The sequence below is a fragment of the Cupressus sempervirens genome, chromosome 5, assembly GCF_028749045.1.
Source record: "Cupressus sempervirens isolate cs-2001-9-10 chromosome 5, ASM2874904v1, whole genome shotgun sequence".
In the NCBI taxonomy this organism is placed as follows: Eukaryota; Viridiplantae; Streptophyta; class Pinopsida; order Cupressales; family Cupressaceae; genus Cupressus; species Cupressus sempervirens.
In genome coordinates this window covers 512,941,802-512,960,464 of record NC_143122.1, presented here as the reverse complement: position 1 = coordinate 512,960,464, position 18,663 = coordinate 512,941,802, and the positions used below count along the sequence as shown (strand labels likewise).

The following is an 18,663-nucleotide window of genomic DNA, read 5'->3' as shown; positions in this document are numbered from 1 at the left end:
TTAAGTTTTATTACCACCCAATTTTTTATTTAGTTATCACTTGATTAAAACTTCTACATGCCAACCCTTAGGAAATAGTCACCAAGCTATAGAGATAGAAGCCCCCTCCATGGTGCTACCCTACCCTACCCATGCTCATCCAACAATGAGTGCCCATAGTAATGCATATTCCCAACCCAACCCCAAATGATCATAACTCCAAGAAATACCACAGAAGATTGGGCCTCATAAATCACCCGACAAATGCACTCACACATGCTTGTGTGTGGCACACCACCATCACAAAGATCTTAAGACAAGGACATGATGAGAACATAATAAAAATATTGCTCAACCAAAAATTGGCTTAGGACGATGGATGTGACACACATCCCAATGCGACATAAAAGTGCAACAATAATCTAACTAGCATCCCAATGGATGATCCAAGTCCATGACCAACATCATGCCAAGAAAACTCAAGAAAATTGGGCAACACACAAATTGAGGTAAAAACCCCAAAACTAGAAAACTTAAAAAATAGAACTCATTTGGTCTTAGGCAATGAAAGCCACGAAAATCCAATAAAATTTGGGTTTGGAGTCCATATGCAAAAATGACCAACACATGCAAAAAACCCAAACCCCCATCCCAAAAATAGGGAAAATGTTCATACTCAACCAGCCGGGCAGAACCAACAAATAAAAATGGAGGGAAACATAGTTCTCAGCCTCCTAACAAACAACTACTAGAAACATAACAAGAAATTGAGTTGAAACATGAAAATGGGAGAGCCCTACCTAATAGAAAAATTGGCAGAAACAAGAAATAATCCAATAAAGTAAATAACCTGTAGAAGCTACCAAAAATTATGGCAAAGCAAGGTCTCCCCAAGTTGTATCCAATGATACTGACCTCATGAAGATCCCATACCCATAGCTCTCACAAAAAATAGAAATGTAATCCTCCAAAAGAGTGTTTTGGAAAAAGCTCTCAAATTCTCCATTTCTAAAAGTGAGAAGTGAAGAATTAATTTCCTCTTTCAATACTTATTCACTTTTGGAATGAATAATCAATTAGTGTAAATAACCAGTTAAATTAGTTAGACCCCACATTAACCCAAAAAAAAATAGGCTATTCCAAGTAATTGGAATTCATCTATGGCAAAGCTTCCAAAAATTAAAAAATAATTAAATAAAGCCTGAAAACCCAAATATCACAAAAATTCCTTAACAACCTTCGTGACAATGTGAACCTCTAAATGCACAGACATGTTCATAGGTCTAATCACATAATACAAATGAGTTTGGATTTATCAAATCATTGGAGGGCTTAATGAAAACATTAAAATAAGATATGTTGACTATACATGGACGACACTGGTAAATATGAATAGCCAAATCACTAACTCCATGTGTCACTGCTAGGGATATAAATCTTGCACAGACATTGGTAAATATGAATAGCCAAATCACTAACTCCATGTATCACTGCTAGGGATATAAATCTTGCACACTAAAACACATGATCAAGTACAATTGCATATAATGACATAGCCAAAGTAATAAATGCATTAAATACTTGATTTTACCATTTATTCTAATATACTGAAATAATCCATTTACATACTCACATTCACATAAAACATGACAAAGTAAGGATAAAGTAAATAACCATAGCATTAAATCCATCACATACATAATTAGAGATATGTCCAAATACTGGGAAACTAGATAACATCACATAACATATTGTCATCTTAAAATGGCATCAACATGAAAATATGATCAACTAAACAACATAGTAGTATGGCATCTATGATACTAAAATCAAAGTATAACATTCGACCCTTAGGTCATCTCAAATGCAAAAATAATAACATGAGTACAAGTATCTCTCGAATCAAAATATAACAAGGTATAGACTACAAACATAAGAGGCACTACATAGACCCTCTGTCGGGGTCTAATTGTAATAAACCTATGACATGCAAAAGTTCACATCAACACACCTCATACAGAAATCAAAAACTTAAAATGAACAAACATCAAAACATAACAATCATACTTACAAGATCTCGGTGGCATGATACACGAAGGATGTGATACACATCCTCAAGAGTAATGGTGACCTTACCAATGGGAAAATCAAAAGTATTATGCTCACTATGCCACCACTCAGCTAATGCAATCAATAATCTGTGGTTTGCTCAAATATGGGGCATGCACAGTAACCACCTGAATCCCATAGCATCTATAGTGACATTGTCATCTCTCTCTATATGATAGAGGACATGTAGCACCACCACCTTGGGGGCTTTGATCAATAATGCTAGAAAAATCATCTACATAATCAAGTCAAGAAAACATCAAAGCATCAATACCAGTCATGATAGTTCAAGTCACATCATATGTAGATCAAAACAATAATCTCACACCCAAAAATCTACTTCTTAAAATGTAAAAAATCTCAACATATAACTATGTGACACTTTCATAATAGTCAGGTGATACTTTTTACAATACCCATGCGATACTTGTCTTTCATGCGAGAGTTTGCACCATGTGATGTGATAGTTTGGTATGCCTGATATGATGAAACTTCTCAAAGTATGTGATACAATTTGGGTAGCAAAAGTATCCCACGATACTTCTTAGAGTTTTCGTGCAATACTTTTAAAGTATCACATGATATTTTTCAAAAAAATCATGAATACACATTAACATGTTAAATAGCTCAAAAAGTGTGAAATGTTTTAACACTCATGAGGGCCTCATACTCATTGCTTAGTTGTGCAATCTGCTATGCTCAAAATGATGCTCGTGGGTCATAATACCTCATGGAGTCATTTTTCTCTCTCAAAATCACTCAAAAGATCTCAAAAAAAACACAAAAGGAAAATAAATTGAAAATGACCTTGGGACCCCTTATATAGTCCTCTGGCCTCAGTTTGACCCATTTTTCAAAATCCTCATAATTCCATGAAAATTGTACTCCTGGCTAATTTCAACATCTTGGATCCATTTTGTGGATCAGAATCAAAATTTGAGTTCATCTTGATGGTCAAAATTACATCTCAAAATTCTCCCTTCTATGCAATTAGCTGACCTTTTGAAGTCTATGCATCTTCATTTCTCCATGTCTTCATCATTTCTACACTACATACCATTTTCAATTCACATCTTTCACTTCTAAACCATCTTTTTGCTTGATTTGACCTAATTCACATACTTTATCCTTCTTGGTAAGCTCTAGTCAAACTGGGGCATTCTATCATTTCCTTATGGTCACACTTTGGTTCTAATCACATATCTATCATCATGAACTTTTCTATATCTCAGTTTTCTCATATCTTTCTCATTTTTACATTCCCTTTACCTTATTTTGATTTTGATCTTGAGGGGGTAGAAATAATCTATCATTGCTTTCTACAACTATCTATTTATTAGGAGAATATGCTTGATTATTTCATCCACTCTCAATCTATCTACTTTTTCTTAGTGTTAGTACTCTTCTTGATTCCTAATATCACTTCTCTCTCCTAGTGTCTAGTACTATCGCTATCAGGCTACACATTTTGAACTTGCTATCTCATTCCATATTTCATTATTTAGTAAGATCTCTCTATCTATTGATACCTAATTGGCTTTTTTATTATTTGATGCCATGTGTTCCCAGATTGATCACACATTAGTCAAAGAAGGGAAAATTTAATCACCTAAAAATGGTCATCTAGACTATTAGCCCCTTTCTCAGCATTTTGGTTAAATTATTTAATCATTTTCCTAGGTCAAATTACTACAAAATAAATTTATTTGATTTAACCTATAGTTTTACTATAATATCCTAAGTTCATATTTGATTAAAATAACATTTCCCCTTTTAAGTAAATAAAAGACCCCATTCTTTTAACCCAATCTAATGTGCACACATAAAGTTTTTTCCTATTTACAAATTAAAAGAAAGCCTTTTGTCTTACATGAAAATTCAACTCTCTCTCATTGGTTGACTTGATCTTGCACATGGATCATGTAAAAAGTCAATCCCCACCATTGATGATCTATTTCTTGATCTTGATCTCAACCATCTGTCTACCTTTAAAAGAGAAAGCTCTCTTCCTCTCTAAGAATCTCATGTTGAGGTAATATTATGCTGCAAGCTTATTGACAAATTCCTCTTATCTCATTCTTGAATCCTTCATTGTAGCTTATATTCATTTAGAATAATTAATTTCCTTTGCAATAGCTTAGATCATATAGCGTAATTAACAATGGTTGTAACACTCTCATTTGGCTTAGTCTAGTTGCACTCTTGCATTACATTCTAGCTTAGCTCATTTCTTGCATTACATGTTTGAGAATCCCTTTGACATTGCACTCTTTCTCTTGTCTAAGGATTCTCCCATTGCATGGTTTACTAGAAAGGGTTATGTCTCAAGGGTTAACTTAGAGATCATCATATGCACAAGAACACACCTTTGCACTCCATGGATAGTGAGCTCTAAGCCTCCATTCAAGTGTTCCAATCTATGGGATACCTTGGATAGAAGGGTTTAGAGAAGTGCACAAACTTAGTGCATATTTTTGGCTCCCCATCACTTGAGTCTAGATATATTTATGGAAGAGGTAGGTGATTTTGATGGAGACCACTACATATGCCCACTTTTGTGAAGAGGATGATTGGGGATGACTACCCATGCTGGATTACCAAATGGTCTTGAGGGACATAATGACATTGATGCAAGAGCTCTAGAACTACTGACTAGACTTAGCAGATGCAAGGGACGATCTGACATATCTCTATGAGATGCAAAGGCATCCATTCTCAATTTATATGACTAGATACACTACCTCTTGCAACAAGGTAGGGAGGAGATGACAAGGATGATGGTAGAGGTGGAGATAGAGGTAGAGATGGGAGATAGATGGAGGTTGGGAGTATTTCTTGAGGACTTGGGATGAGATAGATGTGGGCCCAAGCCATGAGAGAGGAGGAGAGTGAGGAGGAGGATGAGGAGGAGTGTCCATGAAGACACAAAAAGGTGGAGAGGATAGAGCCACAACAAGAGCAACCTGCAAGAGGGGATGGACTAGAGGATGGTTGAGATTCTTAGATTTGGGCCTTAAAGGTTGAGATACAAGAAAAATAGATCACCATAGCCATGTGAGATCAACATCTCATTGATGAGTTGGCACAAAGTGAGGAGCTATGTAGGGAGCGAGATGTTGTGCAGTGAGAGTTAGAGCATCATAGGGCATGCATGGCTTGTTACTATGCTGCATATATAAGTGTGGTGTCACTTGGACAAAGACTCCTAGACTATTCATAGGGAGAAGCTAGATAAGAGGGTGTTGTACAACCACTAGATGGGAGATAGGCTCCACCACCATGACCTCCACCAAACCCAGAGGGTGGGAGTTAGCCTCAGGTCTAGGAGAAGATCTAGGTTGATGTCCATGTGACACCTTTTGGTTTATCATATGTATTTTGAGACAATTATCCAAATTTTGGATTCCATATTGTATTCAATTAATCATTATATATATGAGATACTAGATTCAATCGATCTTCCTTGTGTACTTGTCTCATTTTATGCCGATGCAATGGATGTTTAAGCACTTTTGTTTTCATTTCCATTTAATGTTTCAACTCTTGCTCATGTTTATGTATGCTCAGTTTTATGTTCATGTTTACATGCTCATGGATCTATCCCATAGATAGTTTTAGCTCTCATGTATATGATGTAGAATCATGTTTTGAAAATGTGATATTTGGATAGATGAGATGTGATGATTAGATTAACCCCTTGTGATGACAGGTATAGAAGAAGCAAGAAAGTGGATATGATCGACAAGGAATGCAAGACATGATTGAGAGAAAAATTTAAGAATAGATGAATATGATTAGTTGATGTGTCCATGAAAGATGAAGAGAGAGCTCTCTCTGTATGCAAAATAAAAGACTAAGGTAGAATGAGCCTTTAATTCAAAATAGTACACAAAAATGGTTTACTTGCAAGGGAAACAAAAAATTTAGACTCTTATTTCATCATTGAGCATTATTAGGTACATCAAAAGTTCATACAATCATCACTAGTATAACTATGAGGATATGCATATGATCTATGTCAGATAGAAATATGGGAATCCAACCTAAGCATCAAAGAAATGTAGTTCAAGATGACTAATGTAGTTAGATTCCCTAAGTTTTGTATAGCAAGATTACATTTGTATCAAGGCATGAGTGTCATGATAACCCTTGAGTGCAGTCTTACAAAAATAGACAAGGATTATATATTGTAGGTCCAAAGTGTCAAGTAGGACAAGCACGAATGCTCTCAACACCTTAGACTAACAAAGTATACCCACAATTAGAAAAAAAGTAAAACATGCCCCATGCCCCCAGTCTTCTAGTCCATGACATCCTTGAAAGACTATAAGGGGGAAAACACTTAGCAAGGAAATTTTCATAAACAACACACAAAGAAAAGATAAAGTTCATAATATCTTAGCAAGTTTAATGTTTAAGTATGTGTGTGCATGTCACATGGCCATTTCTTCAGGACTCATATTTGATAGTGAGAAACATCATAGCATCCTATACTATAGGTAAAGTATTCAAGAAGTATTGAGAAACACTATTAGACAAGTTTCCAAAGAAATCCTAATGCACAAGAAGACCTTGATAAGTTAAGAAGTCATCTTCCCTAGATGAGGACAAGAGACAATTCCAAGCTAGGAAATGTGTTGTGAAATAGTAAGACTGATAGACATAGGTGCAAGGGTCTCAAGTAGAACCTATTTATAGGTTTTCACCACTTGGAAGATTTTTTCATGACTTTTTTCATTTAGAATAGTTTGTGCACTTCATTATATTTCTCATTTCCTCTAGAATGGGGAGAATGATTGCTAACGTTAAGTGTGTCTCTACATTACTTAACCTTTCAAGTAGCTCACCATATTTCTATTAACCACCCTAATCATTGCAAGTTGACTCCATTATACCAAGAACTAATGTATATTTAGAAAAAAATTGATGAGTTGGTCCATCAAAAGAGATCCATTAGGTATAATTATCCTTAAGAAGCCTTCTCCCATTAGTTTAGTCCCTTGAAAAACTATTGAAACTCCCTGAATCATTTAGGATTTCAACATAAGTTCCTATAGATCTCTTTGATTAAAAAATTGACTCTGTATATTTCTAGAGAGTTGCTGATAATTCCAAAAGCTAGATTCATTATGTGGGCCATGCAATGAATGCCAACAACATAAGGTGCAAGAAAATATTTTAACTTTTTGACAAGACTGTTCTTGTGACCTTGTATTACTAAGCTCCATCTACTCCAATGTACACCAACTTTTGGGAAATTTTCATTTCATCTATACCTCCATATTCAATTATAGAACTCTTTACTAGTTCAAATATGTTTTCACATGTTGAATTATCCTTCATTTTAACAACAGTTAGAAGAATGGGTTGGCGGAAAAAATTGTGTATAGTATAAACATGAATGCATACCCAAGAAGTATTGTCTATTATTGTTATCTCATTTAAAGATAATGCAATGAAATTTGACTCTATAACTTTTTCTTTGATATTTTCCTTTTCAACCTTAGTAAAAAAACTTTCCCATTCCCATTCATTGTTTATTAACCAGTGATTCCTCAAATAATAACAAACTTTCACAAAGTATAATAAACTACTCAATGATGGGTAGTTTGTAAAGCTACACCCTTTTCTCAAAATATAGAAGATAACACTTAACTGAAGAACTTTACACATTTCTTCAACTTCCATTGCTTTTCCAAGAAGAGATTCAATGGATCCTTTTATTTCAGTATGTTTCATGTATATTTTCTCCTAAAATTCTAAGATTTTTGCATTCTTAACATATTGACATTCCTCCTTGGTTTTCCATCTTGTCATTGATTTTTCTACTCCATCTATGATTTTCTTCTCATAAATTTTACCCATATGCTTTTCTATGGTGTCAATTTTTAGTTTCAACCTCTTTTCCCTTTTATTTGTCCTTGTGCATATTGTACAATTGCATTCTATCAGAGGCTTACCTTCTTTTGGGTTGTATACATGTTTAATGAATGGATAATTTAAAGCCTATTCTATTTGAAAATTCCTGATCAATAGATCCGAATTCCAATCTTTTTGGATTTTGCATCATTTTTTGTATTGTATTTCCTTTTTCCATTTCCTAGTCATGTGCCATTGACATCTTTGGAATTCTCGTCCAAGCCTATTATATTATTTTGGCTACTTTGGATATTGACTTGAAGATATTTGATACTTTGGGTATTTAACTAAATATCTTCTCCAAGTTCATCATGATAAAAGATATCAGGTTAGCCAACTTCTTCAACATGTGTTAGTGGAACTGGCAGTGGTAGTGGTTAGGAATCTTGTAAATGTACTTGTGATGTTGTAGCTTCCTTATTTTGGCCCCTAAAATTTGATGACAAGGTTCTATGAGTGTACGTGGCTGGCCTTTCTTGACTTCCACCACATGTAGGACTCTTACCTTGTTCATTTCAAACATCTCCCAAGAAATATAGGCTACCATAAAATTCAAGCTATTCAAAAAGTGACAATCAACAATAGTCTATTCTATATATTTATCTAAATAGTATTAATTAGTTGTATGACCTACACTATAAAATATAGATATCCTTGGTCTCCCTGGTCACTGGTCCTAGTTGATAGCTGATGACTAATAATATAACTTGTATCTACTAAATAAGAATGAACTAAAATTACAAAGAACATAAAGATAGGGGTTTGAGTTAGTCAACTTTTCTAAAATCTAGTCATCATACTCTTGACTCACTTGACAATGATCTCAAAAATTTGAGAATTTGAGACTTCGTTATTGATTGTAATTGAGATAACCTACTAATCTATGAATGCATTTATACCACTCTTTTTTGGTGAATTCTATGGGAATATTATAGTGCATACAAAATATTTGGCTAAGCCCGCATAATGAAAACATGTATTCTAAAATTTCCAAGGTGAATACGGTTTTTCCATTATATGGCCATGCATATTTATACTTGGAAAAATTGAATTAGTGTGTGACACATGTTTGCATTTTTGGGGGGTGAATGTCATCCCTCTCCTAAACATTTTTTTAAAACTAAGGGTGAATTGAGGTTGTCCAAAAAGTTTTGCTTTGAAAATCATAGGCAAATGTGTTTAATTTTTCATGTGACAATGAGCTTGAGAGTTTGACTTATTTTTGATATCCTTATTTTGAATTTTTTTTCCATGATCTATGACTATGGACATAGGAATACCATATCGAGAGCTGATATATTTAAGGATGAACACGAAAACTTGCTTTCAAGTGGCATTTATCAATGGAATAGCCTATACCCATTTGGTAAAAATAAACTATTGTGGTTATGATAAATATGTGGCTTTTGGAAGAGGATAGATGAATTTCCCCCACAAGGTCAAATCCCCACTCACTAAATGGACACATTGTTATAAAAATATAGATTTCCTAAGAAGGTGCATGTATAAGATTCCCATGTATTAGATACTTTTTTGTATTTTCTAACAAATTTAAAGGAATCTAACTCCATAGTAGGCCAACAATATCCTATACACACGAGCTTATTAGGTAAAGAAGGACCACTCAAATGTGACTCAGATATACCCTCATGTACCTCTCATAAAGTAGTTTGAGACTCATCATATTCAAGACAATATAGGAGAGTACTTCCAAAATCTCGTCAATACAAGGTATTAACAATTAAGATATAATGAGATATTTGGAGGACAAATTTATACCTTTGGTTTCAATATAGATTTTTTGGTAGTTCACTATCTTTTAGATAGGAATATATGTTTCTATAGAGGGATGGATCTTGACACAAAATATTACATATAATTATAGAATTAGGATCATCATAAGAAGCATAAGACAAATTGGTTTTATTGAGAACTCAAAATGGTCTCGTGCATCATTCACATAGAGAAGAGAAGCAATAGTTTCTATGGCATCTATAGCTTTGTTATCCTATCTTAGAATCTACTCAAAGGTGATCACTATGAAATGCTATTTGAATTCATCCACCATACATTTATATGGTAATAACTTATCATCTTTAGTTTGACGCTCATCATTAATTGTATTAATGATTAGCTAGGAATTTCCAAACAAATTCAACTATGCTATTTTTCATTTCACTGCCATCTTAATTCCTACAGTTAATGGTTCATTTTCTACCATATTATTTGTGCATGGAAATAAAAACTTGTACAACTTTGGTATTTTGCATCCTTGTGGTGTAATATATAATACTCCAAATCTTGAACCATTTTAGGTATGTGATCCATCAAAGCATAATTTTTTATATTTTTGTAGATAATGTCAAGATCTTTGCATCTGAGAATTCATCATGTATAAGAAGTTCATCTAATAATGGCATGTCTTCTAGTTGATCCACAATGAATTTTTCCTTTATGGATTTTTGATCCACATGCTCTTTTTTAATTCACTCAATACCATAACCTAGTTTGCTATTCTTCCTTTCAATGCTTATTTATTGCATAGATACTTTAGGGAATCAATCTTTGCAATGAGCTTGAAAGTATGAGATAACATGTAATCTCATAGATTTTGTTAGGAAAAAACTACTATAAGGCATGATTTCTTAATTTTTGAATAATTAAGCTCATATCCCACTAGGGTATGACTACTATAATATATAGCCTTCTTTTTTCCTTCTTGATCTTGCTTTTCTAATAAGGCTTTCAAAGAATATTTAATCACAAATATGTATAATAGAAGTGGTTTTCCTAGAATAGGAAACATCAAAGTCACTAGATTTGTCAAATACTACTTGGTTTTATCAAAGGTTTCTTCACAAATAGTGTTGTATTCATATGGTAAATTCTTATGCAATAGGTGCATAAAAGGATGTCTTTTGTCAGCAAAATGTGAGAGAAAACATCTTGTAGATTACAATCTCCCTTATAGTGATCTTAAATGACTTATATTTTTTAGGCATGGCATCTCCATTATTGATTTTACTTTTGTAAGATCAACTTCTATCCCTTTTACATAAACTATATATCCCAATAATTTTCCAAATGTAGCACCAAATAGACAGCTTGTGGGATTCAACCTAACATGGTACTTTTCCATTCTTGTGAATATGTTGTCTAGCCCTTGCAAATGATTGTACCTTATTTTTAACTTACCTAGAATGTCATCTATGTAATATTTCATTATAGTATGCATCATGTCATAAAAGATCATAGTCATAGCCCTTTGATAAGTATCACTTGCATTTTTTAGTCCAAAAGGCATGACATTCCAACAACAGGTTCCCAAAAAAAATGTGAAAGCAATACTTTCTTGGTCTTTAGGTACAATCTTTATATGATTATAACCAATGAATCTATCCATTAAAGATAAAATTTCATGTCTTTCAATAAGATCTACAATGATACCAATGTTTGATAAAGGAAAGTCATCTTTAGGACAAGCCTTCTTAAGCTCTTTGAAATCTGTACATACTTTGATAGACTTGTATGGTTTTGATACTGAAACAATATTCAATATCCATTATGCATAATCAATTTCTCTAATAAAGAATGTATCCAATAATATCTTCATTTATGTTTTTAGTAGAAGTGCAATATGTGGATGTGTCATTCCAATTTTATTTTGTTTCATTGGTTTAACCCCTAGAGCTATAAATAAATGACTTATATTTAGATTTGAGTCAAAATAGGGCATATCAGGATATGACCATGGAAATTTGATTTGTTTACCTATAAAAAACTACAGAATTTCTTCCCTTTCTTATTCTGTCAAAGATGTAGCTACTTTTAGAATACATTGAGATTTCCCATTTCTAATGTTAATGGGCATTATTCTTTCAATGAGTATTGTTGATTGTTTTCAATAGAAATAATCAAGAAGAGTATCAATATTTTCATCCTTAGGAGCCTCACAAAGGTTTTCACCCTCAGACATGTCTTCAATTTTTTACTATTTTTGGATCTAATATTGCTACAAAGTAGTTTTCACCATTAGATCTACTAATTATTTTCATATTTTTATGACTAAAAGGACTAGCACCCTTATTGAAGTAAGCCATGTCATTGAGTTCAATAGAGAATCATGCTTTGTGATCTCTTAATGATAAGTGATCTTCAATACCAAGATAGTCAATTATTGCATCATCATTGTGAAAATTATCTAATTCAAGAATAGGAGGTGAATCACAATCTATAAGCTCAGGATGTACAAGGGGCAATAAATTGTTTTGGCCATGTTCAAAGGTTGTAATTGTATTGGTAGATTGTTTTCAAAATTTAGGAATTTATCAACAAGGTTGTATTTCCATACTCTTGTCTGAAGTTTCTTATTCATGATGAAGCTCTCTTTCCTCACAATTTTCAGAATTAACATAAAATGGGATTATCTGTAATGATTTTATCTTTGAACTGCCCCCTTCTGATAAGATCTACTATAGGTCTTTGCAACATCAATTTTATTTTCCTTAGAGAGAACTATTGATCCCTAAGCCATGTTGTCTATTAGTGTCAAAAACTTAGTCATTCATAAGGTAGGATTATTTTTTCATCACTGCAAGTCATCCTACATAGGCTGAGCTAAGGAATGAAGACTTGTACATATTTCAAGTAACACTCTGATTAGTAGTTATTACCAAGAAAGTTAATGGTCATCAAGTACTCAAATGATTATCGAGCTTATCAAACATAAAAGTGATTAGTGAGTTAGTCAAAGATAATAGTGGATGTTGAGTGATATAGAGGTCCAATTGTTCAGTTCATGTGAAGCATAGTTAAGGCCGAGGGACAACATGAAGAAACAATTTATGCTAAATATCAATGTGATGTAGGTGTTGAGTAACATAGTTTCACATTTTTGTTAGGAATGACACTGAATCCTATGTTAATCATTTCTATCAAGATGGAAGCTTGTTTTTAAGATTGATGGGGTAATCAAGGAGGTGATTATGCATTTAAAGGGAGATTATTAATCCCTAGGCAAGACAATTTACTAATCAGAAAATGTAAGGACTAAATGACATAAGAATTGATTCTAGATCATTTTTTTGGATCTAGATGGTTCACCCAATTATCTATTTAAGGAGGATCTATGACCTAATTCTATTTCATGAGATCTATGCACATGAATAGGTGAAGAGAAATTTTTTTAGAGGAAAATTAGAGTGTAGAGACCAAGCAATGTAGTGAATTGTTTTGATATCTTGCAACAATGTGACCAACTTCTTCACAAAAGAAACAAAGCAATGGAATTTTGCCTTTGTATTTACCTTTTCCTTTTGGTAACCTCATTGAAAGTAGGGTTTCAATGGCTTCAAGATCATCATCCAATTCTTCATCTTCTTCTTCACTATCAGACTATTTTCCTTTTGAGTTTCCTCCCTTTCTATCAAGGGTTAGTTTGGCCTTAAAAGCTGATTCCATGTTCTGATATTTAGGGTGATAGTTATCAAAACTCAAAATATGTTAACCTTCCCACTAGTGCATCCAAAGTTATATCATTCTTGGGATCACATCTCATCTCTTGAATAGCTAAAACTCTAATTGCATAAATAGGAAGAAGACTTTTTAACACCTTGCTGACTACAATTTTATCTTCTATTTTTCCTTCTGAGGCTCTAATTGCACTTACAATTGCTTTGATTCCTTTACTATATTTTGTAATATTTTCATCTTCTCTTATCTTCATCTGATCAAATTAACTTCTTAAACTTTATGCTTTGGCTCTCCTTACATTGTTATCTCTTCCATAGATCTTTTGCAGCTTGTTCCACATTTCATGAGTAGTAGGACAATAATTGACTTCATCAAATTCAACATAATTGAGAGTAGAAGAAATTTCAATCATCATTGTATTGTGATTCTTCCTTTATACCATTTGATCCACAATCAAATATTAGGAGGTGACACATACTTGGTGTTTAGGAATTTTAGGCATGTGTCTCTAATTATTCCCAAAAGCATCTTCACAAGATCCTTCCATGCTTTGAAGTTATCTTTGATCAACTTAGGAATCTCTCTTCTATAAGACATCTTGATCTTTAGCTTAGGTCCTTGAAACCTTTTCTACAAGCACCAACAACTTTGATACCAATTGTTAGATTTCTATGAGGAGTAATTGAGAGGGAAGGGGTGAATGAGTTACCACTAAAACAATTCCAAATCCCTTAGATGTCAGTACAAAAACTTCCTTGAAACTCATAGCTCAGTTAGAACTAGAAATCCACTGTAACTCGATTAACAAAGCAATCTGATATATTAATGTGCATTAACCTTTATCAACTTAGTTGCAAAAAGATAAAGAAATAAGAAAAGAACATGAATATAAGAGACACCAAGATTTAACATGGAAACCCAATTTAGGAAAACCACCAATGCAACTAGTTACAACTTTTCACTGTTTTGAAGTGAGACTTGTTAGGAGCCAACCTTGTTAAAGGTTACAAAACACACTATTAGGTGTGACCCTGTTAAAGGATTTAAATCACCCTATTAGGAGTGGCCTTGTTAGAGGTCTTAAGATGCTTTAATCTAGAAATGCCACCTTTCTAGAGGATTTACAAAATGACTATTAAGTCAACTCTGTTAAGAAATTCTTCACTACTATAATTGTTAGAGAGTAACAATGATTGACCTGATTTATGAAGCAAATGGATTGTAGATTCAAATCACTATTATAGCTTATCCTCTAGATCCTTCCTAATCAAAATATTCTTTGCAGCTCCTTCGATATTCTTCCCTTAATAAGATATCCTTCTCTATTCACATATTGTCTTCTTCAACACTTACACCCTATTCAATCCACAACTTGACATTTCATATATATGAAATACAATGTCAATCTAGTTTGAATATCCTTACAAATAACCAATTAACATACATTGAGTTAGCTTTCATAAAAAAATAAAAATAACATTATCAGATTTCCACAATCCATTTGTAAATAAATTGTTTTCTAGATTTGATTGTGTGTGTTTTTTTACCATCAACATTTCAGATCATACTACATGATCCATCATCAAGATGAGAAAGTGCAAGAGTAGAGGAATAGAGGATGGATCATTTAGTATGATCTGAAACATTGATGGTAAAAAAACACACACAATCAAATCCAGAAAACAATTTACTTTCTCATCCTGATGATGGATCATGTAGTATGATCTAGAATGTTGATGGTAAAAAAACACACACAATCAAATCCAGAAAACAATTTAAATAAAAATAAAGAAAATTATTTTGATGCAGGTTGGCTTGAACTAAAATTGAGTCACTCGATTACCACTAAGTTCCTTGGTAACTGATTTGACTCGATTTACACTAAACTTCTAACTCAGTTACAATTGAACTCCTTTGGTGACCAACCTTTCTTGGCTTCAACTAGATTATTAAACTTGTCTTCTGCACAACTGATATAGGAGTCTTCTAAGCTCAGTTCCCACTACTAGTGCTCAGTAAGAGTATAAAATTTGTGTAACAACAATGATAATATAAAATTGAATAATTATCATCAACAGTCACATCCTTCCAAATGCATTTCAAAGAAATTTTAAGGGTAAAGCCTACTGCCTTGACTTCTTGAATTAAAAGAATATCAATATTCTTGGCTCACTTTAAGAATCTTTTGACAATGTACTTTCTATCTAAATTTTCCAAGCCTCTAACATTCCAGGAAGCTAGTTTCAACTTATCCATAGAAGTATTTATTTATCAGTGTCCATTGGGGTTTGAAACCCCTTAAAGCATTCAAGCATTTTGGATTTGGCCCTCTTGAAAGATTTGGTATTTCCACTAGTATTCAGAGGTATTCCCCTTTTCTTTTTAGCAACTTCTCCATTCTCTAAAGAAATTTGATTATTATTCCTCCTATATTTAATTTTTTCTGCAAAAAAGACATATAAGTCCTCCTCTATCATGTTTTCCATCTTGGAATACTCCCCAAATCCAACCTTAGGAGTAGCACTAGGTTGTACCTCCTCTATAATTCAATTATCCTCTTGTTGAATTAGATTGGAGTCTAGCACATTATTCTCCAAACTAGCTGGAAGATCTTCTTTCCTATCCATAATTAGATTATCAAATTTTTTTGGGATAACAAGGAGGGAATAATCATGAAGTCTCTCTCCTTCATTTAGGAAATAAAATTTTGGTATGATAGGAGTATCTTCAGCAATGTAATATGGATTATTTGGGCCAACTTCAAGACAAAGGGTAATTGCTAGAGGAGGGGAAACCTCATCTCTGCTACTATTCTATGTGGGGAAGAGTTTAAAAATCAAGGAGGACTTGTCTTTGACAACCTTTTTTGATTTATCCTTCAGAGATCTTAATGCCAATTTCTAGGCACCACTACTACATTTGGGCCCGAATTATGATGAAAGGCCATCATAATTGTGATACCCACCCTTCACCCAGCTTCATAACCAAAAATTGACTCCTATTGGACTCTCGTTGGACTTTTTTGTTGCAAATTGCAATGAAAAGGGGTGTCATCACAATTATGATGGGTACAACTATCATAACTTGAAGGAAGGAAGGGGCAAGAGGTTATGCTAACACTATCACAATTGTGACACTACATCGTCATAATTACGATTTCTTAATCTTATAATCCTCTATTGCAATTGTGGCATCCGTGTGAAAACTGTGATGTGTAAGTGATGTCTAAATGTCAGAACTATCCATCGTAGTTGTGATGGTATTGCAACAGTTATACTGCAGGAGTGATGACTATCCATCAAAACATGTCATCACAATTGTGATGGATAATTGAATTAATAAAAACAAATTGCTGCTTGTACATCCCAAATAGTTAAAATGTTGTATTTGCATGTATCCAAATTTGGACAAGAGAATAATACTGAATTTAAATATTTATAAATATTGCAGGCATTGCATCCCTATTTTAATTCTAGGTATGAAGTAATGGTAGAATTTAATGTTTTAATTATGGGTATGATGTAATGGCCGGATTCAATCTTTTTCAAGAATTGTGTCCCTATTTGAATTATTTGTATGATGCAATGGCGGAAGCTTATGTTTTGCATCTTTCTTTTAGAAGTCTTAGTAATTGAGAATGCTTTGGATTTATTTAGGTACATGTGTTTAAATATTTTGGATTGTGAAAATATGGGCTCTCAGTTTAAGTAATGGATTGTTTTCTTTTAGTGGCACTCTATTAGAATAATTGAATATGAACAATCAATTACAATTTTATGATAATGCATGTGATTGATGTGATTGGGTGATTAATACATCACTCTTAATTGTAGAGAATCTTTGGATATACAACTTAAGATTTGACAAATTGTTTCTTTGGATAAAACACCCACCAATATTTCTCAACTGCATATTCTCTAATAATAAAAATTGGAAATAATGGTCTCACAAAATGAAAGTATACATTTAAATTAATAGTTTACTTCAATCATCTTTGTTAAGGAGGTTCTATCATTCATAAAGGTTCAAAGGTTTGCATCTCAATGTATTTTTTAGTCATATTATTTTCCTTTTAGGTAAAGAGAATACATCTTGAAATTGAATTTCATATGTAGTGAGTTCCTTTCACATTAGGCCTTAGGGAGGAAAACCCAACATTGAAGCTTGCTATTGAGTATGATAGGATTTGCAGCCAAGATATCTGTATTCCTTCAAGAAATGATCATTTCCACTAATCCAAAATGTAGAGGAGGATCACATAATTTATACCATCCATTAGGTCTTTGAGGGTTGGTTATTTTCAGCCAATGTTTTATTGAAGAGAATATATCAAAGGATAAACCATGGAGATCCCATAGGAGCATCCAAAGACTACTAGATCATTGAAAGGATTTTGAAGTTGCTTGCTAAAATTTAAAGTCTATACCTATTGGTTGATCCACATGACTTTCTATGCCTTTTGAATGGTTCTAAGAGGGGTGCAATCAATGTCACCAATGGTGCATATTGCCTTAACTCTACTGCTTTGAGAAGCCTTAGGGATGCTTGTAAGGATATAAGAAAACTTGTGCCAAAAGTTGTGGATGTTGAGGCTAATCCAAAGGGTGAACCTAGGCTTTAAGAATCATTCATGAAGTTTTTAAATTAAAATAGAAACATCAAAGTGCTCATCATCATGACGAAAAAGTTCATTTGTTGATGGTCTTTTTGGAAATTGAAGCTGTAGTGAGAAGTTTCTTCTTCTCTTATCAACAGCTTGTGATTGTTGTTATGGGTAGGGTTGAATTAATGAATGGATTTAAAACATATTTAGCTACTTATGATCCTCTCACTGAGATATATTTTGAGCCTCCTTATTTCCCAAGCATGGATGTTGCCAAGACATTGCTAAGTGACTATTGGCTCAGCAATCCTACAAACATGCTCTGAAAGATATTATGGGTAGGGTTGAATTAATGAATGGATTTACAACATATTCAGCTACTTATGATCCTCTCACTAAGATATATTTTGAGCCTCCTTATTTCCCAAGCATGGATGTTGCCAAGAAATTGCTAAGTGACAATTGGCTTAGCAATCCTACAAACATGCTCTGAAAGATAACTTCTTCATGAAAAAAATCTTTGGATACTTTATTTGAAGATAAAAGAAAAATCTATGTTAAATTTTCGATGTCTATATATT

At 33.2% G+C, this 18,663-nt stretch overlaps 1 pseudogene; it reads left to right on the top strand.

The window, feature by feature from the left end:
- The window catches only part of LOC149556956 (nematode resistance protein-like HSPRO1), a 111,206-nt pseudogene extending 92,798 nt beyond the window's left edge, over positions 1-18,408 (top strand).
- Positions 18,409-18,663: the final 255 nt, after the last annotated feature.